This window comes from Corvus moneduloides, chromosome 8 (assembly GCF_009650955.1).
Source record: "Corvus moneduloides isolate bCorMon1 chromosome 8, bCorMon1.pri, whole genome shotgun sequence".
In the NCBI taxonomy this organism is placed as follows: Eukaryota; Metazoa; Chordata; class Aves; order Passeriformes; family Corvidae; genus Corvus; species Corvus moneduloides.
The window spans coordinates 19,346,541-19,358,667 of record NC_045483.1 but is presented as its reverse complement, the minus strand read 5'-3'; the positions used below and the strand labels follow the sequence as shown (position 1 = coordinate 19,358,667).

The 12,127-nt window shown below is 47.1% G+C and overlaps 1 long non-coding RNA gene across 2 annotated transcripts in view; it reads left to right on the top strand.

The window, feature by feature from the left end:
* LOC116447639 overlaps positions 1–11,809 on the top strand; it is a 29,784-nt gene extending 17,975 nt beyond the window's left edge. For both annotated transcript variants that reach the window (XR_004241622.1, XR_004241623.1), the window contains 4 exons: positions 2,138–5,347; positions 6,177–6,334; positions 6,879–7,404; positions 10,715–11,809. This is a non-coding gene — a long non-coding RNA (uncharacterized LOC116447639). The remainder of the gene's footprint in view (positions 1–2,137; positions 5,348–6,176; positions 6,335–6,878; positions 7,405–10,714) is intronic.
* The last annotated feature ends 318 nt before the right edge of the window (positions 11,810–12,127 follow it).

Below are 12,127 nucleotides of genomic sequence, written 5' to 3'. Positions count from 1 at the left end.
TTGTTGTGGGCCATGGAGCAACTGTGGCTTACCTATGCTTTAGCATTCTTGCTGGCCGTGGTCAGGTGGGCACAGTGCATGGTTGCTTGGAGGCTGCTCCACAGGGATGTCCAGGTCACTGGACAGGGAAGGTGCTTGAGCAGGAGCTGCGATAACTAAGACATGGCAGCAGCAGATTCTTGTGTGTGTCCTCCTGTGGGAGGACTTCCCCCTCTGTCAGGTCTCTGTAGCTGCAGAGCAAGGAGAGCCCTGGGACAGCAGGCATGGTGCTGGGGTGCTCCTCCCTGCCTCCCCTTGCAGGCTGGGCTTTGTGGCAAGGGTTCTGTGGGTCTCATGTTTTTCTGAATGTGGCACCATGGCAATTTTAGTGCAACTGTAACTGGGGGTTTGTGACTGCTGTCACTGTAATTATCTGTCTGGTCAATAAAATAAGGGTACTGAGTGCTGGCAGTTTGGGGGAATGAAGACTGACTTAATTACAGCAACCAAATCTCTCACATCTCCTGTCCACTGAAACAGCAGCTGCCTTCATGTGCTGCCCTTTAACAGAGCTGCCTATCATGCATCTAAACAAACAAGTAGGGAAGACAGAGGGGAGATTGTTTGTCAGGGATGTGTCTTTGCGAGGGAGGAGCAGCAATATCTGCAGGAGGGACTGAGGTGAAACCCAACATCAAAGGCAAGAGGCTGTCAGCACATTTAACTTTACAGAAAACCTTCTCCTAATAAAAAAGGAATGACCTCGTTACTGCGGACACTAACAGTTCCCAGGGGAATACCAGGAGACTGCTGCCTGCACTTTTAATATTCACTTTACAAACAAATGGGAAACCTTGAAAGAATTTCGGTGTTGTTCTTGGCAAGTCGTTACAATGCTGTGTCCTTATAAAAATCATTTAAGCATTTATGTAGTGTGAGTTTACTTTTCATCTGCTGCTTTTCATTGCTATCAATCTCCCTCCCTCTCATTGCCTGAGTCCCTGTAGGAAAGACCAGGATGCCCATGGAGCAAGGTGCTGGCCATGCCAGCAGGTTCGGCAGGAGGCACTGTTAAGCTTGGCTCTGAATGCTGAGAGAGAGGACCCCTTTCTGGAGGAGATGCTCGAAAACTCTGTCTGGACCTGGGCCAAAGACAGCAAGCCAAGTCCTATCAGGAGGGTGAAGGGCAGGGGAAGCTTTGAGTTGGCTGCAGAACTGGGGCAGGGGTGCGGAGGGGAGAGCTGGGCCGGTGAAGGCTGGAAGGACCCTGTGACTGTGACAGCCCTGCAGGCAGCCTGGTGTGAAGCAGTGTGGGGATGCAGGGTGGGCCAGTTCAGAGCTCTGCTCCTCTCAGCTTCTCCTGGCAGGAGTCACTAGATGCAATAATGCCAGGAAAGCTAGAGTGGAACAAATCTGTGTCTCTTCCAAGACTCTGTGAAAGAATCAGGGAGAAAATGCTGCTGCAAACTGAAAGAATACTTGCAAAGTGTGAGGCTGTTCAGTCAGCCAAATATCTCTGCAAATTACACGAGTGGTTTCTTTTCATGGGCTAGGCTTTCTCCTCAAGTTACCACAGTCCGAGTGACCAGAAATCTTCCCTGATGTTTCCTTGGTGTTACGTTTGCTGTGTGGCACCTGAGGGAGGTTTGCAGAAATGGTTTCATTAGTGGGGGAAAATACTCTGTACTGGAAGTAAGCCCTTACAACAGATGCCTCAAGCTATTCAGTAGCTGTCCACAAACTCTTACCCACACTTATCTGCTGTGCAGCCTGGGGAGTAGCCCTTCCCCTCCAAGCATGTGCCCACAGTTATGGGCAGAGTCAGGCACACCCCAACACACTCATGAACATGCAAACAAAATACACATGTGTAATTTAATGCCCACGTGCCTATCCACACACACCATGCCTCTGTGCATGTCAGTATGTTCCTCTTTTCTCGTTTCCATTTGCTCATACAGAGCCGTCCATCCCTGGTGCAGATTAGCTTACAATTCTGACAGTCATGTAAAACACAACTTTATGCTTTGGGTTCATCCTCTATACAGCCAGCTCTGACACCAAACTGTGGGAAAGGCAGCTCATATTTGAATATCATATCTGTAATTCATACTTTACCTGTTTCTCTAGACATTTGCTTTGCATCCTTTCATCCCAGATTCTGTCTGAGCTCAGGTTTCCTGACTACTGCTGCAAGGTAAAAGGCAGATGCCTGCTGCTATTCGAGGCTTTCTAGTGGAAGGATGATGTACAGAAGACGAAAATGTATGATGGTAAGTAGGTTGTGGGAATGGCACCATTCATTGGTACTCTAGGTATCAAAGTAGTCACTAACGGGCAATTTACAAAAGACACTTTTGAGCCATTTTGAAGGAAATCACTGACTGCTGTGAGCAGGAGAGTGCAGGCGGCTTCATGCAAGCGTGAGCTATTGCCCAGGAGCTGCCCTTTGCAGTTGTGAGCTACGCAAGAAATGCAAGCAGCTCTTTCCACTTCCACACTCCTCTGTGGATGTCTGGGAGCAGATGTTTACCCTCTGTGGAATCCTACCAGTTGCCCATGTCATGTGGGCACAGCAAGGCCGCACACAGGTTTAAACAAACCGTCTTCTACAGCCAGGAAAAGGGGAGGCATCTTTTCTTATTCCAGTTGAATATCTCTAATAGGCACATGGATCTAGCATTTTATTATCCTTACCTTGTTTATTCCCAAATATTAGAGTGGTAAGGGGTAAAATTTGTTCTGAAGGTTTGTCATTGTCAATTTGTTATTGAAAACTTTGACTAAACAGTCCCTTTGAAGTGCCAAGAAGATGCTCTTTAAAGCATTATAATGAGATCCAGGGAGACTCTGGTCCACTGCTACTTCTTTGAAACCCAAATAAAGTGGAGCTGGAAGTTTTATGTACTTTATAAAGACCTTAGAAATCTGTGTACCAATCACTATAGGAAAAGCCATATGTTAATATAGAAAGATGGGCCAGATTTCTCTTTGCTTGAATGATGTAAATAAGCTGTTCTGGGAAAGTGCAAAGGGAGTTATCATGTGTTAAACCTCAGAGCCAACAGTACGAATCCCTGAAATGCTGTTTTGCAAAAGTCCTAGGCATTTCTATAAAGTTGGACTTCAGTGGGGTTTTCTCTTCACTTGTTCTGGCATGTTTGCTTATTCTGATTATCTGTTACGGCAAGTTTTGTCTAAACACTAAGAGAAATTTGAAGTTTCTGATTAAAGAGGAAGATACTTCAAAGTGCAAGTGCCCATTTGTGCACATGCCCAATATTTGTAAATAATCCCACATGCACTGGTGGTCATTTTGACTTTGGTGGGAAACACCAGCACGGCTCAACCTCTAGGTTCATATTATGGCTAGCATGTGAAAAGTAGGAGGATGGACTTCCAAAGACCATCCTCATCAACTTCACTGAGTTCCCAGATAGACTTTTACATGCATATCCTTATAGCACCTTCCAGTACCTAAAAGCACCTACAGGGAAGCTGGAGACAGATTTTACTTTTTACAAGAGCATGTAGTGGTAGGACAAGGGGGAATTGCTTCATACCAAAAGAGGTCAGGTTTGCATTAGATAGCAGGAAAAAATTCTTTACTGTGAGGATGGTGAGACACTGGAATGGATTGTCCAAAGAAGTTGTAGGTGACTCACCCCAGGTTGGATGGGGCTCTGAGCAACCTGGTCTAGTGGAAGGTGTCCCTGCCCATGGTGGGGGGTTGGATCAAGATGACCTTTAAGGTCCCTTCCAACCCAAAACATTCTATAATCTAACCTTAAGCAAAGATACAGTGCAGCAGTGAATTAAAACCCAGTGAGGTGTGTGCCCAGAACTGCAAGTGCAAGTGGTCATACAAATGCTGGACCACAAGGAAGGATGGCTTGTAACTAGTGGTTCAAAGAAAACTAGCAGGAAATCTGGGGTCACTGCCTGGCTCTGCCACTGATTTCCTTTATGTCCTTGCCTCATTCACTTACTTTAGCTGTTCTCCAGCTAAAGCAGACAACAGTACCTCCCTAATGGTCTTGGGAAAGTCTCTTGAGACTGTGAAGAGGGAGGATTTGATTCTCTCTTTGTGAATATACTCCTGAGCAAAAGGGATTCCAGATTAGAACTGCCTGGGTCTGCTGCTGCTCCCCAATGTAATTATATCAAATATCTGGAACAATAATAGAACTTCACAATGTTTTCCCATTTGGGGTTGAAGGGCATAGTTTGTTCAATAACCTGGAATGCAAAGTTTGGCTATAGTTTTGAGCCCTAGTTTCTCGGTGTGTTTTTTTGGTTTTTGGTTTTTAATTATTTTTGGTCATCGAAGTCAAATTCAAAGTGCTTACCACCTCCTTGTTTTAAACCACGACAGTATTCCTTTAAGAAACAATTAACAACTCATTCAGATTTTCTTCTGGATCATTTTTGTGTCTTTCTTCATCTGACTGAAAGCTTGCAGTGCAGCCACACACCTGGAAGAAGTTCTTTAGCTCTGTCAGCTGCAATTTTCCAGGAAAATCTCCTTGCTAGATAATTCCTGATGAGGCTGCAGGAAAGGACAGGTCTGTGTAGCTGCATTGGAGTGGAATATTACCCTCTTCCTGCACCTGTCTGTTGGCTTTAGAAGTGTGGGACATGGAATAATCCAGCAGAGAGGTATCACCTGCGAGCAAGGAGGTAAGAGCAAGTCCTCTTGGTGAGATGCTGTTATTCTCTGGATGGGTCTTCTGCCTTTCTAGGTGAGACAGTGTGGCCTCTTTAACCCCATCACTGGATCAGCACTCCCAAATTACACTAGTGTAACCATCCCACTTGAACTAAGCAAGTAGCTCCTGGCTTCTGACTCCACCATCCAGCCTTGGGTATCCCCTCTCAGGCTGATGCCTGCACCCCCCTCTTCCTCCCTCTCCTCTGAAGCCCCCTGCTTGCGGGTTCCTTGATATTTTCCAGTCCTTCCCTAATGAGCACTGCAGAATTACATCTAATTAAGGATGTAAATGATGCTGGAGAGGGAGAGAGAGGGAGAGGATGGGAAGGGGCGGGGGGGAAGGGCAGCTACTTGCTGTGTGCAACTCTGCAGTAAAGTGTCTCCTACCTCAGCAGAAAAGTTATCATGGGAGACAATGTCAACTTTACGGAGGGGGAGGGCCCTTCACACGGCTCCGTTCCCGCCTGCAACAGCCTCCGCCTCTCTTTTATGTGTCAGAGCTGCAGATGCTGATGTCCTTTCTCCCAAATGCTGCTTTGTCAGCTGGAGCTGTCAGCGAGCCCTGGTCTCCCTCTCTGACACTTGCCACCACCCTCACCTGTGTGTCGCCGGAGGGTTGAAGGGCTCAGAAGACATCAAAACTTGCTGTTGCTCTGGGTGAGCGACCTGTTGTGTTCCTCTTGCTTGCAAAGGGATTTTGTCCCTCTGGTATGGGCCAGGTCCACCTCCACATTCAGAGGGTGAGAAAGGACACCATTGCTCAGGGGGAGGGTGGATTTTGGCCATTTCTTCCAGGCACTGGGACACCTGCCTCTCTGGCCTGTCACCTGCCAGCGCTGGCCCTCAGCCTCTGCTCCGTGGGGGAGGATTAGGGCAAAGTCCCTTGTCTCTGCAGCAGTGGCTGGGACAACGTGTGCAGGGTGACAGGCACCCGGGGCAGCCGGAGCTCCCGCCACGTGAACCTGAGATATGTGGTTGCTCACACATGTGAGCTGGTCTGGTTTGCTTTAGGAAATGCTCCTAAAGGGAGCAGTGGGGGCACTGGAGGAAAGGAGGGTTCATTCAGCAAAGGGCTGCAACCCCTCCATCCCACCACCAGCCTTGGCTGGCAGCCCCTGCCTGCACCAGGGAGCCAGGAGTCAGCCGGCTGGCAGCCCTGCTTTGGGGGGGTGATGATTCTGCTGGCGACGAGCAGCTGTTTGAACCCATTCCAGTCTCGCTGGGTCCTCCCGAGCGCGTTTCCAAGCACTCCAGGTCCCTGTTGGCGTATTTCTCTGCACATTGCCCGGATCAATGAATTGCGAAGGGATGCCTGCCCTGGCACCGCAGCCGGTCCGTCTGTCTGTCCCCCGCCCAGCTGAAGCAGGGCACACACCCCGGGTCAAGGGGACATGGCATTGGGTGGCAGCGACGGCAGCAGTGGTTTTTGTTGTTGTTTCCCCAGAACGCTGTGCAATATATTCCGATTTTTTTTCTTGTCATTAAGCCAGTGCCTCGGAGATGATGATGTAGTCCCTATGTGGGCCGCAGAAAGCACTTCGAGCCGTGCTGGAGTCGTGCTGGGTGGCTCTGATAGCAGAGCTAATGGGAGCGAATGGGATGCAACGAACTGTTCTAATGACACCAGCCAGGGAAGAGACAACAGTAAGAATAAATAAATGTTAACTATTTTCCTCTTCCAGACATTTGCATCTATTGCCATTAAGTTCATTTAAATAAGAGAGAGAGCGAGAGAGAAGGGGAAACTTACTACTACTCTTAATAACCAGTGTCTAAAAATAAATTAGGATGCTGGGATGCACTTAAGGCATTTTAAAAATAAGTCTGATTTTCCCCCCTTTTCCTCTTTTTTTTTTGAAATGTTGGAGGGTTTTAATTTGGGCCAAGTAATTTTGGTGCAAACGCTTGGGCGCCTTTCGTTGGGAAATTGGGAGGAATGCAAACAAGATTTCACTTCATTAAACAGGGGCAAACAGTAGAGAAATTGCACTTACTTATGGAAATGACTTTTAAACATGAACAGCATTTACTTGCATTGCCTTGTGCTGAATTTTTTTTTTAAAAGATTATACATGTGAATAATTCACTGCAGGCCAATTAGATGATGATTTCATTTTTAACCTCTCTTCCTTGCCATCTTGCTGGTTGTCCCTTTCATTACAATTTCCACCCTCTTCTTTCCCTTCAGTAAATCAATAAATATCAAATAATCCCTCTTCCTGAAGTGCCATGAGATAGCTTCTTGGAAAGTGTGCAAGGTGAGAAATCAGAGGATCCCCATCTCTACTGAACTACCCTGGGATGCAGCAGGAATAACTCCACGGGATTTCTACAAGCAGAGCTGCACCCATGTGTTCAGGAATAAGGAATGGGAGAAATGAAAAATGGACAGGAATGAAATGGGGAGATGGAGGAAAAAAGATCTTCATGTTCTCCGCGCTGGAGAGGGGGTGCACATGCAGGACTCACCCTCTGTGAGGCTCCACTGATCCTGACAGGATCACACTGCTGTGATTTTGCTCTGACCAAGCTAAAAGCAGCATCTGGGTGACTCTGTGACATTGCTGGGGATAAAGTGGTGCCCTGAAACTCTTCAGCATCCCTTGGCCAAGATGCAGGCAACAAAGATGTGGGGCCACTGCTCAAACAAGAGAAGAAGGGACTGTAAGAGGAAGCCAGAGGAGGGTGATGCTGACTTTTGCCAGCGGCCTGTGGTAAGTGGACCTTATAGCAAGTGGACAGAGTTCTCCATGGGTCCTCACTGTTTTTCCCCATCCGACAGATGATAGAGATTCTTGCTGTCATTAACACATTTGTCAGGGTTTCTTCCCAGCTCACTGTGGAAAGCAGTCTGTGGGGTTTCATGCCAGCAGAGTTTGCCAAAACTTTCAGGGTACTGGGAAGAAGGAGCTCCAGAAGACACTGGCTCCCTCTGGGCCCCAGTTTTCTGCTTCTGTATTTCATCAGATGCCTGTTGGCTTAAAGGGGCATTGACAGACTCTGTCCATACAAATCCCAGTCGTGCTTATAGGAAGGCAACACCTGTCCTCAAAATAGTATTTTTCCCAAATACTTAACTCCTGGAGCTCTTTCCAGGAATTAAGTTATGCAATACAGAGCCTAAAAGCCTATAAAAACAACAAATTATATAATTAGTTCATTGAAAAACATCAGCTGATCTGCCTGTTTAGTTTCTTATGTGACCTTTACCTGTATATGAGACTGCTATCTTCCTTTCATCTGCCCTAAAATGAAGGAGAAACTCTGGTGCCTTCTCAGTGAAACTTCCAGTCCCCTGTCATTTCAAGGGCAAGGATAAATTGGAATATCTTCCCTCCTTGCATCACCAACAGTACACCTTTCTTCTTTGCTAAGCAAGAGGTTTTTCCTTGATGTCAGTGGAGTCGCACTGCAGAAGAGCCATTGCTGATGGGGTCTGTTCCAGCCCGTGGGGTGAGTGTCTGTCCTTTCTAGTGGTGAAACAGAGACATGGAGCAGGTAGGACACCTGTTTACTCCTGTATGCCCTGGCAGTAGTGGGACAGCTGGGACCCTGATCAGAAGTAGTACTCTCCATAATTTCATTTCTTCTTCATCTCTCATTTAAAAGTTTATCTTAATGAAAAAGGTCTTCTTGGGAAACTCCCCTCCACATCGCTGGTAGCTGTCACAGCACCATGACACCGCTTCCTTCACCCCCATCTCTGCTGCTTCTGAAGCCATCACCATCTTCGTCCGGGAGCTCTTATCTTGCACTGTCCCAGCCTGATCCCTCCAAACTGCTTCCCAGGATGTTTCATGGTCATTTTGTCAGTGTGTCCTTTCTCACCAGATCAGATTCCCAGCCTTTCTGTGCTTCAGTGTTTTTATGGCTCTTCACTGGTTACAGTTTTATTGGGAAAGAGGTGGCTGCAAGCAATGACCTGTGATTTCCAAGGAAGGGGAGAGCAAAGAAACTTCAAGCAGCATGGCCTCCCGCTGGGAGCTGTCCCTTTTAGAGCCCTTGTGTCAATTATGACTTCCCCACTCTATTTGTTTACCCTGGGGAAGCCCAGCATGCTCCCTTCAGGGCTCAAGGCAGGCAAATTCCCTGTCCCAGCAAAGGCACAAAGGTCTTTCAGCCTTGGCTCAGGAACTTTGCATTGCCTATTTCTCATTCTACCTACAGCATCAGGACCTAAGCGCCATGAAACAGGTTCCCTAAGGAAAAGGCTTTCACTTTCACTCTGGCATCTCTGTGGTACCTGGCATCCTCCAGCTGGGGCTGGAGTTGAGGAACACAGAGAGCAGTGATCCCACATTACAACAGTCACTGATGCCTTAGCTCTGTGACTGATGCTGCTGCCTGTAGTGTAGAGTACAGGACATTTTCTAGCCCCACAGAACTGTTCCTGACAACTATTCCAAACAAACTCCAGCATAGACTCTTTTATCCTGGAATATCCATGCTTGGAGTCATTCAGAGACATCCTCCTGAGAATCTTTGTGGAGAGATAAGCCCAGAAACACCAGCTGTGAAACAGCATTTTGTGCGCTGAGCTCTCTCTGTAGGAGAGGTGCTTCCATCTGCCACACACCTCCTGAACTCAGGAATAGGACCCTTCAGGCTGTGTGGTACCTCTCTTGACCTCAGCAGGTTTATCACCAGGGACAAGTTTAGCTCCATGCACTCATTAACCTGCTTCCCTGAAGGACCTTTGAGGCCGAGGGCTATGTGGGGTGGGCACCCACAGCAGCCCTTTGTCATGGGCACCCTCTTGCTGATCTGCTTGTGCAGCACCTGGAATCAGGAAATGGTCATGGGTCCTGACTATACCCCTGTCCACGAGAGCCATGAAGGTCATCTGCTGGGAAAACAAGGCAAGACAAGGCAAGACAAGGCAAAGCAAACATCCTCTGTGCAGTCAAGAAATCTTGGGCTGAGGAGGACTTCAGAGGTTATTGGTGTATCCGACTCTGAAATGAGCTTTGCTCCTTTCTTCAGCGTCTAATGACAGAGACTCTGGGCAGTGAATCAACGACCTCAGGAAGAGGTGAGCAAGTGTAGGCACCACTATTGACATTCCTGCTGACACCCTCCCTTCAGAGAGCACATCCCTGGGGCCTGGAGAGGGCAGGGCTGGGCTCCCTGAACAAGGGTCAGAGAAGATGCTGGACTGACACCTCCCAGCAGGATTTCTACCCACAGTTGCAACTCTCAAGATCCACCCTTGTTTCCTATATGGGCTCTACAGAGAATTAGCAGTGGCAGAGTGCTGATGGCACTGGAGAGCTGCTGGTCATGCTGTCAAATACCATCAGGGCTTGAAAAGCAATGTCAGCTGCATCCCCTGGGTGTTATATATTTCTTTTCTAAGGCCAGCAGGTGTTAGCCTTAAAGTGGGGTGAGCACATCCATTTCACCCAATCATTGCTGGAAACCATACTATTGAGGACTGGCTGAAACATGACGTTTTCCACAGTGAACTTCAAATGATGTACCGTTTGGGCAGAGCAGGGACAGTTTCCTCTCACCAATATTTCTATGACAGTATATTTTTGATAGCAGATGAAAAATCCTTCCATTAAAGAGAAAAACCCCTTTTATTTAGCTTTTAAAATAATTTGAACTATTGGTAGGTAAGAAAAAAATTAATCTGGACATCTTTTCCAATTTATTGTGTTTAAAATATAAATGCAGGGTATGTTTCTGGAAATTATCTTCCATTGGAGAAAAAACTGCAGGGCTTGTAGGTCTTTGTAATGATAGGAGAAATATTTAGAAGAAAGAAGAAAAAAACCCCAGTGTTTCTGGAGGAGTTTTGGAAGGAAACATGTCAAGTGTAAATTGGAAAATGTAGAAATACTCCCTGCCTTTCAGTTCTCAAAGTCTAAGGAGACTTTTGATATTAGTGACTCTTGCTTTGTATAAATGATGGTGCCATACTGGTACTGTGTCCTCACAGTGTATATCAATTCACATTAGAGGACTACACAGACTTTTACAAATGTATTTTCTTCTCCTTCTTCTCCTTCCAAAATACAGATCGATTTCTTTATCTGCTTTGCACGAGTGTGAAGACACCAAGACACAGAGATGGGAGTGGCCTCACTCAAGGTCACACTGCACAAATTATCATGGCAAGAGTCACTCATCAGTTGCTGTGAGGAATAGCAGAGGAAGATGTGGTCCAGCATTATATGTTGCACTACCATCATGGCACTGTCTTTCAAATCCATTCTGAGATCACCAAATCCTCTTGCCATCTCTGACAAGCAGAAGAAACAGATGCTGGTCCAAACTGACTTCTGGTGCTACGGACACTGAAGTCCTTGCAAAGGGAGAAACTTGGGATGTCACTGGCTGAAGATGCCCCAGGTTACCGTGAAGATATTAGAAATCGAGGCACATGCATATTGTGGCTGTTTTTCCTGACCTTGGGGTCACATGTAAGGAAAAAATTGGTGGGAAAGCAAAGGGGAAAAGAAAAGTTATTCCTCTGGGGCCCTGACAGAAGGAATAAGAATGTGGGGGCACCTGGGGTGGCCATGGAACAAAAAACCTGAAACATCTTTTCGCCCATTTGTTCTACATTTTCCACTCTGTGGGTCCTGCTCCCCTCTTTCCTCGCCCTCCCCCAGCTTGCCTGGTGATTCAGGAAGAAGAGGCCAAGGAGAGTAATATTGTGCTGGAGATAGGACTGGAAGGGCAGTAATTTAGACTCAGAGGCTTATAGTATTATTGCCTGCAAAGCCATTCATGGGAAATGATTCCACCCATCCCCATTCCGCTCCCCCCCCATCCCGCTCTCCTTGCTCTGCAATAACAATAACAGAAATGCCTTCAGGAGGCTTTTCTACTCAAAATGCAGGCAAAGGAGCACTTTTCTCCACCACCCCTCTTCTTTCCCTTCTCTTCTCCCTGCACTCACTTGTCCCCCCTGCCTCTAAGCCTAACTGCTGCTCCCTCCCTTCTCACTCCCCCCCCACGGGATAAAAAAATAAAAATAATAATAGGGGTAATAAGAGAGGAGGTAATGGAACGTTCTCCAACTGGGCACATGTCAGAAGCCATTATATGTGGTGCAGATTTGCATAATTCAAGAAGCATCAAATTAAATTTGCATAATTCCTTTGATTACACTTGTTATTAAATGTAAGTGACATTGATTTACAAAATGGCCCAATATAAGGTTAATAGCAAATGTCACCTTCCAGCAGGGTGAATAGGGTGCGTGTGTGGTGGTGGTGGTGATGGAGGAGGGGGAGAGGGGGGCCTGGGGAGGAAGGCGAGCAGACAATTGATTTCTGCTCCTCTCTCTTCCTTAAAGGGCTCAGATCTCCTTTGCAGAGGAGCTCTCGGCTCTCCAAGGGCTGCACTTGGCTCTCACGGGGATGCAGTGTCATCAGGATGCCCTGCCAAGTGGCATTGGTGCCATGACTCTGCTACCTCCTGCTC